General features: G+C 41.5%; 1 non-coding gene across 1 annotated transcript; it reads left to right on the top strand.

Moving 5' to 3' along the window:
• Positions 1–539: 539 nt before the first annotated feature.
• On the top strand, positions 540–611 carry TRNAW-CCA (transfer RNA tryptophan (anticodon CCA)). The gene has a single exon. It is a non-coding gene; the product is annotated as a tRNA-Trp (tRNA).
• The last annotated feature ends 16,466 nt before the right edge of the window (positions 612–17,077 follow it).

Below are 17,077 nucleotides of genomic sequence, written 5' to 3'. Positions count from 1 at the left end.
AAGGGCATGCAATTAATATTTTGTTCTACTAACATTATTGTCTAATAAATAAGGGAACTTTAACAAACAACCAACCCCCAACTCAAGAACCACCCACCCAACTTCAGGTGTTGTCCCACCTAATGGGAAAGATTCTCTTATATCGCCATTTCACCACATGAGTAATCATTTATTAGATAGTTAATTTACTTTTTATACACACGACGATTATTTATTAGGAAAACTAATGAAAAGGGTTTGAAAACTTTGAGTTTTAACGATAAGAACAAAATAAAGGGTAAAGTGAATAGTTCCAGGATTGATTTTTTAGTGTAAAAATATAATTTTTCGTTAAAGTGAACAGTACCGGGAGCTTTTTATTAAAATTCTCTTATTTAAATGGGTAAATAAAAATTTTGGAATGGAAGAACTGAGGTGGGCGGGAATGAGCAAATGGGAAATTCAAACCGTTGTTCCAACAGTAAAAACAAAAATTTAAAGATAAATAGTTACTAGTCTTTTAACTGTGAGTACATTCAGTTAAAGTAGGCAACATGTATGGATCTGTGGCGCAATGGTAGCGCGTCTGACTCCAGATCAGAAGGTTGCGTGTTCGATTCACGTCAGGTTCAGTTTTTCTTAGTGTTTTTCATTTTGCCTCTGCACCTTTTTGTCCTGCTATTTGGAACTTCGAACCAAGGAGGAGTATTGACATATGTATATTGTTGATTTTAATCACTTAGTTGATCTTGTTTATTGATAATCTTCAGTGTTATGCAAACTTATAAGATAATGTTCCCAATTTAAAAAACTAGGGGTCTAATTTTGGGGGGTTTTTTTTTCTGTCGTTAATTTGGAATGGTGATTATCTTACTCAATGCTTGATGATTGTGTGTGTTGATTTATGACCATCTTTCAAACTGAAACTCTTTCCCCTTCATTTGATTAGATAGTGTGAGAAATAATTAGCCATACAATGCAAGCCACTCAAACTAAAATCTAAAGATAGAATCCGTCAACAGACTATTGCGTGTTTTTAAAAGAGATTGGGCATCTAGAGAGCTAGGGAAAATCCCCATTCCAAATTAACGAAAGAAACAAAAAACCCCCAAAATTAGACCCTAGTTTTTTAAATTGGGAACATGGGTACTTGGAGAAGATGGCAATGAAGGCGGCGTAGGTGGAGAAGAGAGAGAAGATTTAGAGGATTGCATGCTTGGAGGAGAGACAAAAGATGCAGCGTAGAAGGATTTCTCTAGAATGGTGTGGTCGCAGCGCCAACTAAGCAATTGTCTGCGCATATAAATGGTGTTAGGGGTGAGATTTGTGAACTGCCAAAGCAAAGCGTGGATGAAGGAGAAGGATGATCATGGTGAAGCACGATCATGTTGTGGTTGCAGGGTGTTGGAGTGACATGTGTTAACTGCCAAAACACGTTGGTGAATGAATATGGTTGTTGGTTATTTGTTTGGACTCAAATACCCTTATTAGTGTGTGTGTGTGTGTGTGTGTGTTTTTTTTTTTTTACAAGCTGCTTTTTCTTTTCTTTTTTTTGTTTGAGGGGATTTTAGTCCAAAAATTTATGGTGAAGCCTTCAGACACCAAATTTGACTTCTGACTTTCTAATATTAGAGATTTTCATTTTTGATTTCTGGGTAATTGAATGTTTGAAGCTTTTAATTTGTATAATCAGTTTTGATTATATATTGGAGCTGTTGGATAGCTAGTTAAGAAGAAGTTTGTATTTTCAATAAATGACAGTGGCTTTTATCAAAACTTGCAAGTTATTGGAAATGTTTACACATTGGTGACATGTTGAAACTTAACTGCAAAGAACCAAGTTACATGGCAAACATGGTTGGACAAAAGAGATTAAATCACAATGAGACTTGATCCACTCTCTGACACAAAAGACTGGCACATTTCAATTGAAAGACTGGATTATGATAATCCGAAGACTTGTATTGAATGCATTAAAGGAAAGATGGTTAATTCACATAAGAAGGATGCAACAAGGAGCAATGAATTGCTTGAGCTCATCCATAGACATTTGTGGCCCTTTTCCTACACCTACATATGATGGTTCAAGTATTTTATAACCTTCATAGATGATTACTCAAGATTTTGTTACTTGAAATTATTTGAGAAGTCTAGTGCACTAATGGCTTTTCAAATTTCCAAAGATGACGTTGAAAAACAGTTGGACAAGAAGATTAAGGTAGCGAGGCCAGACAGAAGAGGATAATACTATAGAAGGTGCACTGAACATGGTAGAAATCTTGGACCATTTGCACTCTACCTACAAAGTGAGGGAATTGTTGCTCAATACACCAATCCTGGAACTCCACAACAAAATGGGATCTCAGAAAGGAAAAATTGAACATTAAAGGATATGGTAAGAAGCATGATGAGCACTACCACTTTGCCATTATTTATGTGGGCTGATGCAATCAAAACTGCAAATTATATTTCAAATCGAGTGCTTAGCAGATCAGTGGCAGCAACACCATTTGAATTATGGAACAAAAGGAAGCCAAGCGTACAACACTTGAGAACTTGGGGATGCAAGGAAGAAGCTTGGGCCTACAATCCACAAAAGAGAAAGCTTGATCCTGAAATAGTAAGTTGTTACTTCATAAGTTACCCAGAAAGAACCAAGGAGTACAGGTTTTCTTTTCCAGACCATTCCATGAGTTTCATTGAAACGGGAAAGATTAAATTAATAGAGGAGATTGCAGGTGGTGTGACAAATAACGGTTTTGTCTTTGAGGAGAAAACATAAGACAATGTAGTGAGAACTTCAACTCTAACGACCGAGATGGAGCTTGACAGTGTTCCTTTGGACCAGGTTGCTTTATCTGCAAGTTATAGTGTACAAATGGTGCATGTTGCTTCAGCTGCAAGCAACAATGTACAAAATGAAATACCAGGAAAAAATCATGACATGACGGACAATCCATTGCCATTCAATACATCAAATGAAGGTGAGCTTGTTCAAATTCCAGTTACTGAACAAGTTCAAAGCCAAGGGGAACCCATACTTAGGAAATCGACAAGATTAAGGAAGCCTGCAATCTCATATCACTTTGTACTATATTTGAATAAGGCTGACATCAACATTGTTGAGCCATCAGCCCTCAAGGAAACAGTGAATAACGTACAACATGAGAATGGATGAAATCTGAGCTTAAATCCATGACAGAAAATGGAGTGTAGGAACTTAAAGTATTGCAAAAGGATACAAACCAATTGGATGCAAATGGGTGTTCAAAACAAAGAGAGATTCAAACGGATGAAATAGAAAGGTTCAAAGCTAGACTTGTGGCTAAGGGATATACTCAACAAGAAGGAGTGGAGTACATAGAAACATTCTCACCTGTTTTAACAAAGGAATCATTCATATTTGTCATGGCATTAGTGGCTCATTATGACTTATTTCTACATCAGATGTATGTTAAGACTGCATTTTTTAATGGCAATCTCGAAGAAGAGATTTACATGAAACAGCCTAAGGGATTCACTAAAGAATTAGAGAAGGATTTAGTATGCAGACTCAAGAAATCAATTTATGGTTTGCAACAGGCTTCAAGACAGTGGTACTTAAGATTTGAAGAAGTCATACAATCATATGGTTTCCTTGAAAACTCAGAAGATAAGTGCATCTATCTTAAGTCCAGTGTGAGACATATCATCCTAGTCCTCTATATGGATGATATTTTGTTTGCTAGCACATACTGACACTGCTGCAAGAGACAAAGCTCATGCTCACTAACAACTTTGAAATGAAAGACATCGGAGAAGTTTCACAAGTACTAGGAATGTAAATCACTCGTGACAAAAAGAGAGGCTTACTTGGTCTTTCACTGATTGGCTACATTGAGAAAATTCTCAAAAGGTTTAACATGTCAACTTGTACTAGCAGTGAAGTACCAGTCACAAAGGGTGACAAACTGAAACAACAATGTCCTAAAACTAAGATTGAAAAGACATAAATGAATGACAAACATATGCATCAATTGTAGGCAGCATGATATATGCATAAGTCTGTACTCGACTTGACATTGCTTTTGCCTTGAGCTAGGAAGATATCAATCCAATCCTGGACAAGCTCATTTGACAGCAGCAAAGAAAGTGATGAGGTATCTGAAGGATGATTTTGTGAAAACATGTTCATTTAAGCAACATCTATAAGCATGCAATTAACAATTAAAGGCGGAATCATGCTTGCATGCACTTAAAAACAAAACATTAACCGTGAAATTCAAAGCCTAGTAGATTGGTGAACCAAGACTCAACTCAAAACAAAGTGAGTTGAAATTTATACCTTTGTAGATTCCTCTTTGCATAAGCAAAGGCTAATCACCCAAAGAGAGGGCCTTCATTCCTTGCATCTAAAATCTATGGATTTGGATGGATGAAAAGGTTTCTCCAAGTTCCCAAAATTGAGAACCTCTAAGTCTCCACACCAAGGAGAGATTGGAGAAGAAATGAGTGACCTTGGAGTAGTGGGATTGCTAGATGCACCCTCCAAGGGGGCCGGCCTCCTAGAGAGAAAAGGAGAGACAAGTTCTCACCAATTTTCTCTAAAAGAAACCCTTAATGAATTTAGGCTATAAAGTCCTTTATATAGTCACTTCAAATAAGTGACCTAAAGAACCAAAAGGCCATTCTCTCTAACATGGCCGGCCATAAGGGTTTTATTGGGCTTTTGGGCCTTTGTGAATTAAGTTTGTCATACAACTTAAGTCAATGGGCTTGACGTTCGAAGCCCATTGGGCCTTGAGGCCCAAAACTAACCCGTGGTCTTTAACGAACTTTATTCGTTTGATTAATTAACATATTAATTAATCCTTGCCATAAATAATTAAACCATTTAATTATTCTTACTCATCTCCATTGTTTCTTCAATCTCCACCTTACACGGTGTACGATCCATTAGGTTCCTTTTAGCGAGGCAGTGGGCGATTAAAACCATTTCACATCGATTGTGAATTGAAACTTACTTTCAATTCTCCCTTTAGTGATTACACACGTTTAGGGCTTCCACAAACCATGAGTGACACCTAGCAGCATATCATGGTTACCTAAGCTAATCAGAAGAGGTGGAGAAACTATTCAGTTTAGGATTACAAATGCAATACGGTCTTTCTCTAATACAATACTCTTGACCACATTGTTTGGTTTGATAGTTTATTTATTCATGTCTACTATCCAATGTGATTCGTGTGCTTATATGATTACCTTGAATGTGATTTGGAACGATTTCCTAAATCTCATTCATACTCTGGCCAGAGATTCCAAATCATATCATAGAGTATTCTCCCTCAAACGGTTTGAAGGTTAGAGATCCCTTGTTGCGCATTCACTTGTCTCCATGGCTAAGTGGCTTAACCCCAACGATGCCGTGGACACCCTCCAAATGGAGTGACTTTGACATAATCAAAGATCAAGGACTTAACCACAAGACAACTGTGATGCCTCAGGTCAAAAGACTACTTTGCATTATCCCAACCATGAGTTCTCATGTGACATGAATATGAGAACTCTTCGTTGATCGTCTTCAGTGAACTCATTCTCTACTGAGCACCTACGTACTTGTCTTGATGTCACACACACCAATGACTCGAGACTAGTCACTCTCCCTGAGAGAAGACACAACACGTACTGATCTTAACGGACTGTCAATGCCCAATTGGCAATCCTATGATCAGGAACGTTTAGGATGTGTCTACGAAAGAATGGTCTCATGAATCTAACTTCTTTAGATCGTATTCTCCCAATCACATATTCCTTGGACTTATCGTTTAAGCATATAACATTTATATGAGACGGCTTAAACAATAATATTTGCCCTTTATATTTAAACTAGATTAGTTTAACATGTGAAATGTCCGTAAAGTATCATCATATGATTGGCTTTAGGGCACATTTCCAACAGTATCTTCAGAAACAAAGGACTACGAGTTAGTTTACAGAAGAAGTAAGAGCCTGAGAATTGTTGGTTATTGTGATTCTTGTGGAGCCAAAAATAACCAAGAAAATTATGGAGGTGACACGTGGACTTTTGGGGCTAAAAAGACAAAATTACCCCTGAGGCACATCGGGACTCCCACGCACATGCAACAGACAATAATGGCTCAATCAAGGTCAAAGGTGATCAAAATGATATTCTTTTAAAACCCTCTAATCAAATCTTTACCCACAAGGTAACTTCCAATTATTCTTTTCAAATTGGGAATAATTGCCTAATTAATTGATTAATTACCTAATTGATTGCAAGATATTATTTGGCATAATATCTTGCAATTAGAGCCAATTTCCACCATAAGTGGCCAATCCCTATTTCTCCATATAGGGCCGGCCACACCTATATATATAGCCCCTCATTTCTCCAACAACCTTGAAACACTTTCTCTCTCAAATTCTAACTTTGGCATTGGAGACTCTTTGGCCAAAGCCCCCCCCCATCCATCGTGGGTGCATGAGGCTATTGGCCTTGATCTTAGGTGTTAATTGTTTTGCAGGTGCAGTTTTGTCCAAGAAGAAGAAGGTGGAAATTTGCATCCCACGGGGGACCATCGTGGCAGCCACCATGGCAACCACCACCGTGGTAACCTTTGGCAAGTTCATAACCCACGATGAGTAGTAAGCCCAGGCGCTGAGAGCAGCCCAGGCTGTTACCCTAGCAGTGCAAGCCCAAGCTCAGCTTACGACCTAGGACCTACATGCCCAAGCCATGTGGAAGACAACCCAACGCCACTTTAAACCACACAAGCCTAAGCCTAGGATGAGTCGACCCGAGCCACGACTCGGCATGAACCCAGTGCGCACCCGAGCCGAGCCTAGGCCCAGCACTCACGTGTGCTACACATAGGCCAGCCCACTCCCATTGTGTCCTAAGCAGCCTAAATCAGTCCAAGACTGGTTCAACCGTCCCGACTCCAAATTTCTGGGCCAACGATTGAACCGGGGGCATTTTCACCCTATTTCCGCATATTTGATATTTCCCAACTCAAATCTCACGCTTAGAGCCCATTACACTTTCATTACTCAAGGAGACACATTCCGTCTAAGAACTTCTAACCCAAATGGTGAGCAACACTTGTCTCGACAAGTCATAAAGTTGACAAGCGCCCTTGCACAACAGACGACCTTGGTGAATTAGCTTTTGCAGTGCACTGAAATGCAACATGCCCCAGACAAGATGTGCCAAAGTAGGACAAAGGCAAACGAAGAACCTCTCTAGCAGTGTCCGAGCAAGCAGCCACTTGACCAGCAACGAACCGAGCTTTCTGGAAGTGTACACTCCTGACTAGGCCCCTGATATAGTGTATACTCCCGTCTTAGCCTGCAAGAGAGTGTGCATTCTCGGTTAGGCCCATAGACAAGCAAACATTCACCGTTGGGACCACACTCTGGTAATCGGCATGAGCAACCTTCTAGGCGAAGTGTTTATTCATGGCTAGGCTCGTAGGTAGCACGACGGAAGGAAAGAAGCAATCACTCAATTCGGCTGAAGTTTCAACTGGAAGCCTACGAGGAATCCACTCGCCTACTAAGAACGTACCACATGCACCGCAACCGTGGCATAGACAAACCGAGCACATAGAAAAGCAACCTAGACCAGCAAGTCAAGACCAGAGGTGGCCGAGAGCTCCGCTACCCCAATAAAGGCAAATTCAGGAAGAAGTATAGAGGCTCTTGACCGAGTGATTGTGTGACTTCTAACGCAACGAGGTCACCAATGAGGCACTACGACGGGACATGACCAATATGAGCAAGTCACCCTTCATAGACATGATCGAGCAGGTAGAGCCTCCACACATGTTTAGCATGCCACATTTCACATCTTTCAAAGAAGATGGAGTTCCAAAGAGACACTTGAAGAACTACCGAAGCACGATGGTCCTTTATCGGAACAACGATGCCCTTATGTGCATGATATTCGCCATCACTTTGCAAGGCAAGGCGTAAGATTGGTTCCACACTCTACCGCCACGATTCATCTGGAGTTTTGATGAGCTTTCCATGGTTTTCACCAAAGAATTCTCATCTTATCGCTCGATAAAAAAGAAGTCCGACCATTTGTTCAATGTGAAAGAGAATCCAAAGGAGTCACTTCACGACTACGTGAAGAGGTTCAAAGCAGAGAAGGCGAAGATAGTCGGATGCGACGACTCGATGGTAAGTGCAGCCTTCCAAAAAGGACTGCCAGCAAACCACCAACTGTTTGGAGAATTGATCATGAAAGAAGATCTAACTCTGGTAGACTCTTTCACTCTGGCAAAAAAGCATGCACTTTGGGATGAAGGTCGGCGAGCAGACAAGGCACCAAAGTTGCCTCGAAAAAAGTCGGCAGTAGCTCAAAAAAGGAGGACGAAAATAGTACAACAATAAAAGCAGGTAAGCGCGTAAGGACCGATCCCCGACTAAAGAAGGCCTGACGCCTAAGAACTACTCAAGGTTCTCGATCTCGATCCACCAAATCCTTGGTGACATCAAAAGCGAACCATGGTTCAAACTGCTAAAACAATCGAAGGGAGATACTTCCAAGATGGACCACACCAAGTATTGCGCATTCCACTGAGGTCCTGGTCACACAACCAACGACTGCTATACTTGGAACAATTACCTATAGAAACTCGTGAAGGAAGGCAAGGTCGACATGTACTTAGACAAGCCAACTGCATAGCCTAGAAGGAACGCTAATGCAGACGAAGAGTCGTCCAACAAGATAATTCAGATTAATGACATCTTCGCTAAATCTGAACACTTAGGAGGCACTAATAATTCTAAGAAGAAGAAGATCCAGCAGGCTTTACTGGTCTCACAGGTCCAGACAGTCAACACCCAACCTGGACCCATCGTTGGCTTCCCTGAGCAGGATGTCGAATGTGTCGACTTCCTGCATGATGACGCACTGGTGGTATCTGTCTAATTAGCCCACTCTATAGTCAACAAGATAATGGTTGATAATGGAAGTGCAGTCAACCTACTTCAATCTCAGTAATTCAGAAGATGGGCCTGGAAAGCACAATCATACACCGAGCGGAGGTACTCATCGAATTCAACAGACACACCTCGACTGTCATAGGCCATATCACACTTGATGTGAAAACACCGCCAATTGTCTTAAAGCAGACATTCACGATAGTAAGTGACCCGTCTCCCTACAATGAGATTCTAGGGTGACCTTGGTTGATAAAGCTGGACGCCTATCAAGTTTGACGAGGCTACATCTCGACGATGCACTGTGCAAGTACTGAATGAGTAAAAAAAGAAGACCTTCACCCTTATAGAGGCTACCGAGGTCTAAAGGGACAACGAAGTTACCAAATAGCAATTACAGTAAACGAATCAAGAAGATGGTGTTCAAACCCACTCGCCAGCAGATGAGACAGAATGGAAACCTGAAGAGGACACCGAGCATATAATTCTTGATCCCCAGCAGCCGAAGAAGACTACTAGAATTGGCTCACGTTTGAGCCTAAAAGAAAATGAGGAACTCACAGCTTTCCTTAAGGAAAATCATGACTTCTTCGCGTGGTCACCTTTAGACATGCCTAGCATCGACCATAAGATAGCTTGCCACAAGCTGCAATTTGACCCCGTTGCCAAACCGGTGATCCCAAAAAGAAGACATTTTGCACCCTAGCGAGTGGCGATGATTGAGGCAGAAATTGGCAAGTTATTGAAGGCTGGGTTCATAGAAGAGGTGGCGCATTTAGCATGGCTTACCAAGGTCATGCTAGTAATGAAGAAAGAGAAGGGCAAATGGAGGGTTTGCCTAGACTACACCGACCTCAATAAAGCATGCCTGAAGGATCCTTATTCAATTCCCCGAATCAATCTGCTAGTAGATTTAACTTATGGGAACTAGTTGCTCAGTTTCTTGGACATATACTCTGGCTACAACCAAATAGCCATGTATGAGGCCGATAAGGAGAAAACCACGTTCATGATCGAGCAAGGGACCTACTGCTACAAGGTCATGCCATTTGGCCTCAAGAACACGGGAGCCACTTACCAAAGATTGGTAAATATGATGTTCAAGAAGCAAATTGGAGTAACCATGGAGGTCTACGTCGACGACATCATCAAGAGGGCACAACGAGACAAATGGGATGATGAGTATGAAAGAGCTTTCCAATACCTGAAGAAGTATCTCACATCACTTCCCTTACTATCCAAGCCGGAAGTAGCAGAGGACTTATACATTTACTTGGCAGTCTCAAAAGTAGCAGTGAGCTCTGCCCTCATACGAGAAAAGCTGAGGGCCCAACTGCCGGTATTCTACACTTTTAAAGCTCTTCTTGATGCGGAAACTAGATACCCAAAGATCGAGAAATTAATTTTGGCACTAGTTGTTGCAGCTCGAAAGCTCATACCATATTTTCAAGCTCACACAGTCATCGTCATGACTTAGTATCCTCTACAATCAATCCTACATGGTCCGGACGCTTCTTAACAAGTGATGAAATGGGCATTGGAACTTGGCCAATACAGTTTAGTTTTCTACTCCCGAGAAACGATAAAAGCCCAAGCCTTGGTAGACTTCATAGCAGAATTCGCTCCTAGCCTAGGCGACGTAATAGAGCGACACAACGGCACCTGCTCCACCTGATGAAGACTTCTGGCATTTGAATGTTGATGACACATCCAACTACAAGGGCTCGGGAGCAGGCGTGGTCCTTGTTACCCCAGACGGTTCGATGCTAGAGCAAACGATCACTCTAGGCTTCAAAGCATCCAACAACGAAGCAGAGTATGAAGCCAACTAGTAGGCCTCCGAATGGCAAAAAATTTGGCATTGAAAAAGCTCGCAATTCATTCTGATTCCCAACTAATCACCAACCAAGACTACTGGGGAGTACATGACAAAACATCCAAAGATTGTGCAATACCCAGAGAAGGTACACAAATAACTAGAGGCATTTTAGACTTACACCCTTACTCAAGTTCCACAGGCAAACAACGCCCACGCGGACGCACTAGCCAGCCTAGGCTCCACCCTTGACTACTAACTCAAACGCTTTATACCGGTGGAGCATTTAGACAAGCCAAGCATAAAGGCGGAACCAGCAGCTGAGGTGTCACAGGTTAGTACAACTTCGAACTTGCAAGATTCCATTATAGACTACCTAGTTAATGGCACACTCCCTACGAAAAGATTGGAGTCTAGAAAGCTCTAAATAAAGGCGGCACGCTACTACATGTCGAATAACATGCTCGTCCGAAGATCCTACACTGGACCACATCTTCGCTGCTTAGCATTTCCCGATGACTTAAAGGTTCTAAGTTCAATCCATCAAGGTGTTTGTGGAAATCACTCTGGAGGTTGATCCTTGACACATAAGGCTTTTAACGTAGGCTACTATTGGCCTACCATGCATTAAGACGCTAAAGAGTTAGTACAAAAATACGATTGTTGCCAATGTTACAAGTCAGTACCAACGCTGCCTGCCAGCGAACTACACTCATAGACGAGTCCTTGGTCGTTCATGCAGTAGGCAATCAACTTGGTAGGGCCAATGCCGCCCACTACTAGAGGTAGAGGCATGATGATCATGGCAACCGATTACTTCACTAAATAGGTAGAAGCAGATCCTATGATAACCACGACTCAGACGGACATAGAGTGCTTCATATGGAGAAACATCATTTATCGATTTGGCATCCTTCAATCCATCATCACAGACAACGGCCCACAATTCGTAGTTAAAGATTTGGTGAAGTTCTTCCAAAAATATGGCATCAAGCGGCACATGTCCACGCCGAGGTATCCTCAAGGCAATGGGCAGGCCGAAGCATCCAACAAGACAATTCTCGAGTGCCTCAAGAAAACCCTCTCCGATAAGAAACAAAAGTGGCTAGACGAACTCCCCAGATGTCTATAGGCGTATCGCATAACCAAACGACGAGCAACCGGTGACACTCCTTTTTTTTTGGCATTTGGTTCAGAAGCAATCATTCTTCCCAATGTCATCGTGTTGAGTATCAGCACTCTACTGCCAAGCATCAGGCAGAACAATAAGGAAATGGCCACAAGCTTAGATCTGGCAAAGGAGAAACGTGAGTAGACCATCACCTGCATCTCAGCCTACCAGCAACAACTTTTCTCCAGCTACAACAAAATGGCCAAGATTCGGCAGTTTCATACTGGAGATCTAGTCCTAAGAAAAGCCTTCATCACTGCTAGCAGAGAAGGCTCCAAAAAGATGGATCCCATTTAGGAAGGTTCATACAAGATCAGCAAGGTAGGTGGCAATGGTAGTTACACCCTTGCCACCATGAACAACAAAGAGATCGAAAAGCAATGGAACGCCTACAATCTGAGGAAGTACCATATGTGATCTCCTGCTACATCAAAGCCCGAAGACTTAAGCAGCTCAATTGGCACCACCTTGCGAGCCGAGGATTATCCAATTGTTATGCAATCTCTACTTTACAGCTAAGTTTTCATTCGTTTCACTCATTTTTCAATGAGGAATTCAGAAGTAATTTACAACTTGGCTCGAGTACATGTTTACAACAACTAATCACTCCTACACTTCAAAAGAAGACCCGCCCTTCTTAGGGACTCATCGCAGGAATTGCGTCCCCCAAGGGACCAACCATGCTCTCCATTGTGAGAGGGTAAACCAATTCCCTGACACCTATATAGGTTTGCTATCCAAGGCGGGAAGATAAACTTGACACTCTGAATATCCAGACGTGGATAAGCTAGGCTACCCTAGAATAACTAGGTGCATGATGGCTTGTGCTGGGATTCGTAGAAGTAGCCACAATGGTCTTTTTCAAGGCTTAGCTAACTGAAGGATTTTGGGTCTCTTGGCCTAATCCGTAGGGAACCGGGCCTCAGAGACAAAGGAGGCACATTACGCAGAACGCCCTATGGATGACTGCCCTGGAACCCTAAAGCTGTTACCGAGTACACAAAGGTAGCCTACGATTTCTAAAAGACTATCTACAGCTTACCCTTTGAGTAGTAAGCCGCGTTAAACTTATACAAATGCATTTTTCTGTGGAAGGTTAAACAAGTGAGTGCGCATATATGAAGCTTCCTCCACTGCCAACATGTTATGTAGTCGATAAGTTTCATTTTTGCCAAAGCGCGGAACGATCTACACCAATTCCTAAAGTGTTATGATACTTACTACACAACCCATGAAATTGGTTAAATAAAGTATGTTGTGGTGCAATCCACACAACTCAAAGGATTAAAGAAAGCCAAGGTTAACAACCAAGTGGTCACACGTACTCGTTTGCTTCTATAAGTAAGGCATCCTGATACCAACCATATGGCTAACAACTTTGCAACACCTAAGACTGCATAGGCTATGCAGGCCTGTTCGATATTGAAAAGTAGCATGCATGTCGCTGGTCTAAAAAGTCTAAGGTTAGGTGAGAATAAAAGAAGGGAAGATGAAGAAACCGAAGGAAGCAAGTTTATTAAGTTTTCTGGTAAAATTGATAAGCAACTAGCAAAGACCGAAGGAGTTCAAGCAAAACAAAAAGCAACAAGGAAAACAAAGAAAATCCTAAATGCTATCTAGAAGACTACTTTTTAGCAGCTTGGACATCCTATGACTACTTGGTCGCCACACCTTCAGCAGCTGCGACACTCTCAGAAGCAGCATCATTCAGCACTTCACCCCCGGCTGTCCCAGCCTGGGCACTAACTTCTCTGACTACTTCACCAATAGAAGCCTAAAAAGTAAAGGCAAGCAAGTATTTCAGAGAAATAGAGAAGGTCTTAAAGTCATTCCCAGCAAACTCAAAGTCAGACAGCCAACCAAAGAGATAATCTATGTTGATGCATAAAACCGGAGGACTTTGGTACAATAGAAAGTGTTAAGTTTGTGACCTTTGCTAGATTGCTCCGGTCACTAGTGTGGATAAGTATGTAAATGGATAGGGATAGGGAAGCAAACACAAGATGTAAGTGGTTCATCCAGATTGGCTACGTCCATGGAGTAGAGGAGTTCTCATTAATTGTGAAGGGTTTACACAAGTACATAGGTTCAAGCTCTCCTTTAGTGAGTACTAGTGAATGATTTAGTACAAATGTCATTAGGAAATATTGTGAAAGAATGATCTCTATTTATAAAAGAGAGTTTCTAGTTTCATTCTGATATTGACACGTGTCGTGTTGTGATTAACTTCTGATGTTGACACGTGTTGCGCTATGATTGGCTTCTGATGTCGACACATGTCGCGCTGTGATTGGCTTCTTGGTTGGAGGGAAACTCTTCTAGGTCCTTGACGGTATAACGTTGATCGGTGCTCAGTAGTTTCAGGATTGGTCAAGTATGGTACAAACAGTGCTCCCCTAAGTTCCCGAGTGAGGGAAACTCCTTAGTTGGGACTTGTAAGATCCAAGCCATTGAGTAATCACGAAACTTCTAAGTACCGAAGTGTGGTATCATTTTCACTTGCCTTATCTGTCTCATACGTAGATGTGACATCTTCTCTGGAAGTACTTTTCCTCCATCCAGGGGTGGTATTTGTAACCAATGAAGATGCACATGGTAATGTATCAATTTCACTTGAAGCTTACTTGTAGTTTCGGGCTTGGTCAAGTGTGATACAAAACCCTATAGTAGGAGTCCCCCAAGTCGTCGAGCTAGGAGATTTACTGAAAGAGGTAGCAGACAAGGTAAGCAATCAGACTTCCAAGCAAGCAACCTGGATCGGAGGTTCGACTTCGGCTTCCGGTTGATTGTTCTCCATCTCCTTGTGTCATAAACAACAATAAGGATAAGGAGAAGCAAATAGAGAAGAGATGATATGAGATACTTTTTCTTTTAAAGAAGTAACTTTCCACAGGCTTATTCTTGAACTGGGCTGGAGGGTTTTCTGGTTTCCTCCAGAGTATAAGGCCGGCTCAAGAATTTGAGGATCAAAACAAGTCCATTAAATCAAAAGTGCGTTCAAACTTGATGATATGAGATACTTTTGCGGTTGACGAAGTAATAGATGAATCGACACATGTTATGTTGCACTTGTCTCCACATGCTTCCTTGTATCCTTCTCACTTGCCCTATCTTTTCCTCAGGTATATGTGGTATCTTTTCTGGAAGCATAAGATGTTGAAGATGAGTACTCGAGAGCAATGCCAGGTAAGTAATCATGCAAGGGGTTCCAGGCAGTCAGTTCCTAACTAGAAGCTTGATTCCAAGTGCTGACTGATTGCTCTCTTTCTCCTTGTCTTGCGGGTAAGAACAAGGGCAAAGGAAAAGATCGGGAAAAAGCATGATATGAGATACTCTTACTTTTGATCCTGATGATATGAGATACTCTTGCTCTGGTGTGGCTGGTTTGCATAGGTATTATTGGGGGGGGGGGGGAAGAAAGCTGAGTATATTAAGAGGCTTCGTTAGGAATGCCCTCTAGATATGAGGAAGGGTTGAGCATTTTTGCAGGTTTGCTTGTCCGTGGAGGATGGAGGTCAACATATATAAGAGTCTCCCTAATAACAAGTAGTAATGCTATTCCTTTACCTTTCTTGGTCGTAGCAATGTAGTGGGAGCTGCAAGCTTCACGTGTTTTAACTTTGTTAGAGCACTTTGAAAAAGTGGTATGTGGTATCTGGAAAGCTGATGTTACGTGTGAAGATTGCAAACAAGCTTTATCCAAGGAAATCTGGCTTTCGAAGTTCGGAGAGCGATGCCTCTTTGGTTTTCAAACAAGCAATCCTGTCGGGGATCTGGCTCTCGAGATTCGGAGAACGCAACTCTTCAATTTTTGAGAAAGCAATCCTGTTGGGAGTCTGGCTCTTGAGATTTAGATAGCGATGCCTCTTCAATTTTTTGAGAAAGTAATCCTTTTAGGAGTCTGGCTCTCGAGATTCGGAAGGCAGTGCCTCTTCGATTTTTTAGCAAGTAATCCTGTTGGGAGTCTGGCTCTCGAGATTCGGCGATGCCTCTTAAAGGAAATTTTGTGAAAAACATGTTCATTTGAGCAACATATATAGCATGCAATTAACAATTAAAAAGCGGAATCATGCTTGCATGCACTCAAAAACAAAACATTACCCATTAAATTCAAAGCCTAGTAGTTAGGTGAACCAAGACTCAACTCAAAACAAAGTGAGTTAAGAAATTATACCTTTGTTGATTCCTCTTTGCATAAGCAAAGGATAATCACTCAACAGATAGGGCCTTCATTCCTTGCTTCTTAGATCCATGGATTTGGATGGAAGAATAGGTTTCTCCAAGTTCTCAAAATTGAGAACCTCTAAGTCTCCACACCAAGGTAAGATTTTAAGAAGAAATGAGTGACCTAGAGAAAGTAAGATTGCTAGCTATTTTCCTCTAGGATGGCCAGCCTCTTTAGAGAGAAAAGAGAGCTTGTGTTCTCATCCTTTCCCCAAAAGAAAACCCTAAATGAATTTTGGCTATAAAGTCATATTTATACCTTCCTTCATTGGAGTGGCAAACTTGTAATTAAAGCAAGTTCACTACCCTCCTCTAAATGGCCGGCCTTAAGGGTTTATTGGGCTTTCAAGCCCTTTGTTTATTCAAGTTGTCATACAACTTGAGTTAATGGGCTTGACATTCAAATCCCATTGGGCCTTGCGGCCCAAAACTAACCCTAGGTCTATAACGAACTTATTCGTTTGATTAATTAACATATTAATTAATCCTAGCCATAAATAAATAATTAAACCATTTAATTATCCTTACTCGTCTCCGTTCTTTCTTCAATCTCTACCTTACACGGTGTACGATCCATTAGGTTCCTTTTAGCGAGGCAGTGGGCGATTAGAACTCTTTCAAATCGATTGTGAATTGAAACTTACTTTCAATTCTGCCTTTAGTGATTATACACATTTAGGGCTTCCACAAACCATGAGTGACACCTAGCAGTATGTCATGATTACCTAAGCTAATTAGAAGAGGTGGAGAACCTATTCAGTTTAGGATTACAATGCAATACAGCCTTTCTCTAATACAATACTTTTGACGACATTGTTTGGTTTGATAGTTTATTCATATCTACTATCCAATGTGATTCATTTACTTATATGATTACTTTGAATGTGATTTGGAACGACTTCCTAAATCTCATTCATACTCTGGCCAGAGATTCTTAA

The sequence above is a fragment of the Malus sylvestris genome, chromosome 16 (assembly GCF_916048215.2).
Source record: "Malus sylvestris chromosome 16, drMalSylv7.2, whole genome shotgun sequence".
Classification (NCBI taxonomy): Eukaryota; Viridiplantae; Streptophyta; class Magnoliopsida; order Rosales; family Rosaceae; genus Malus; species Malus sylvestris.
The sequence above is the reverse complement of the archived record's forward strand: the minus strand, read 5'-3'. Positions and strand labels throughout refer to the sequence as shown.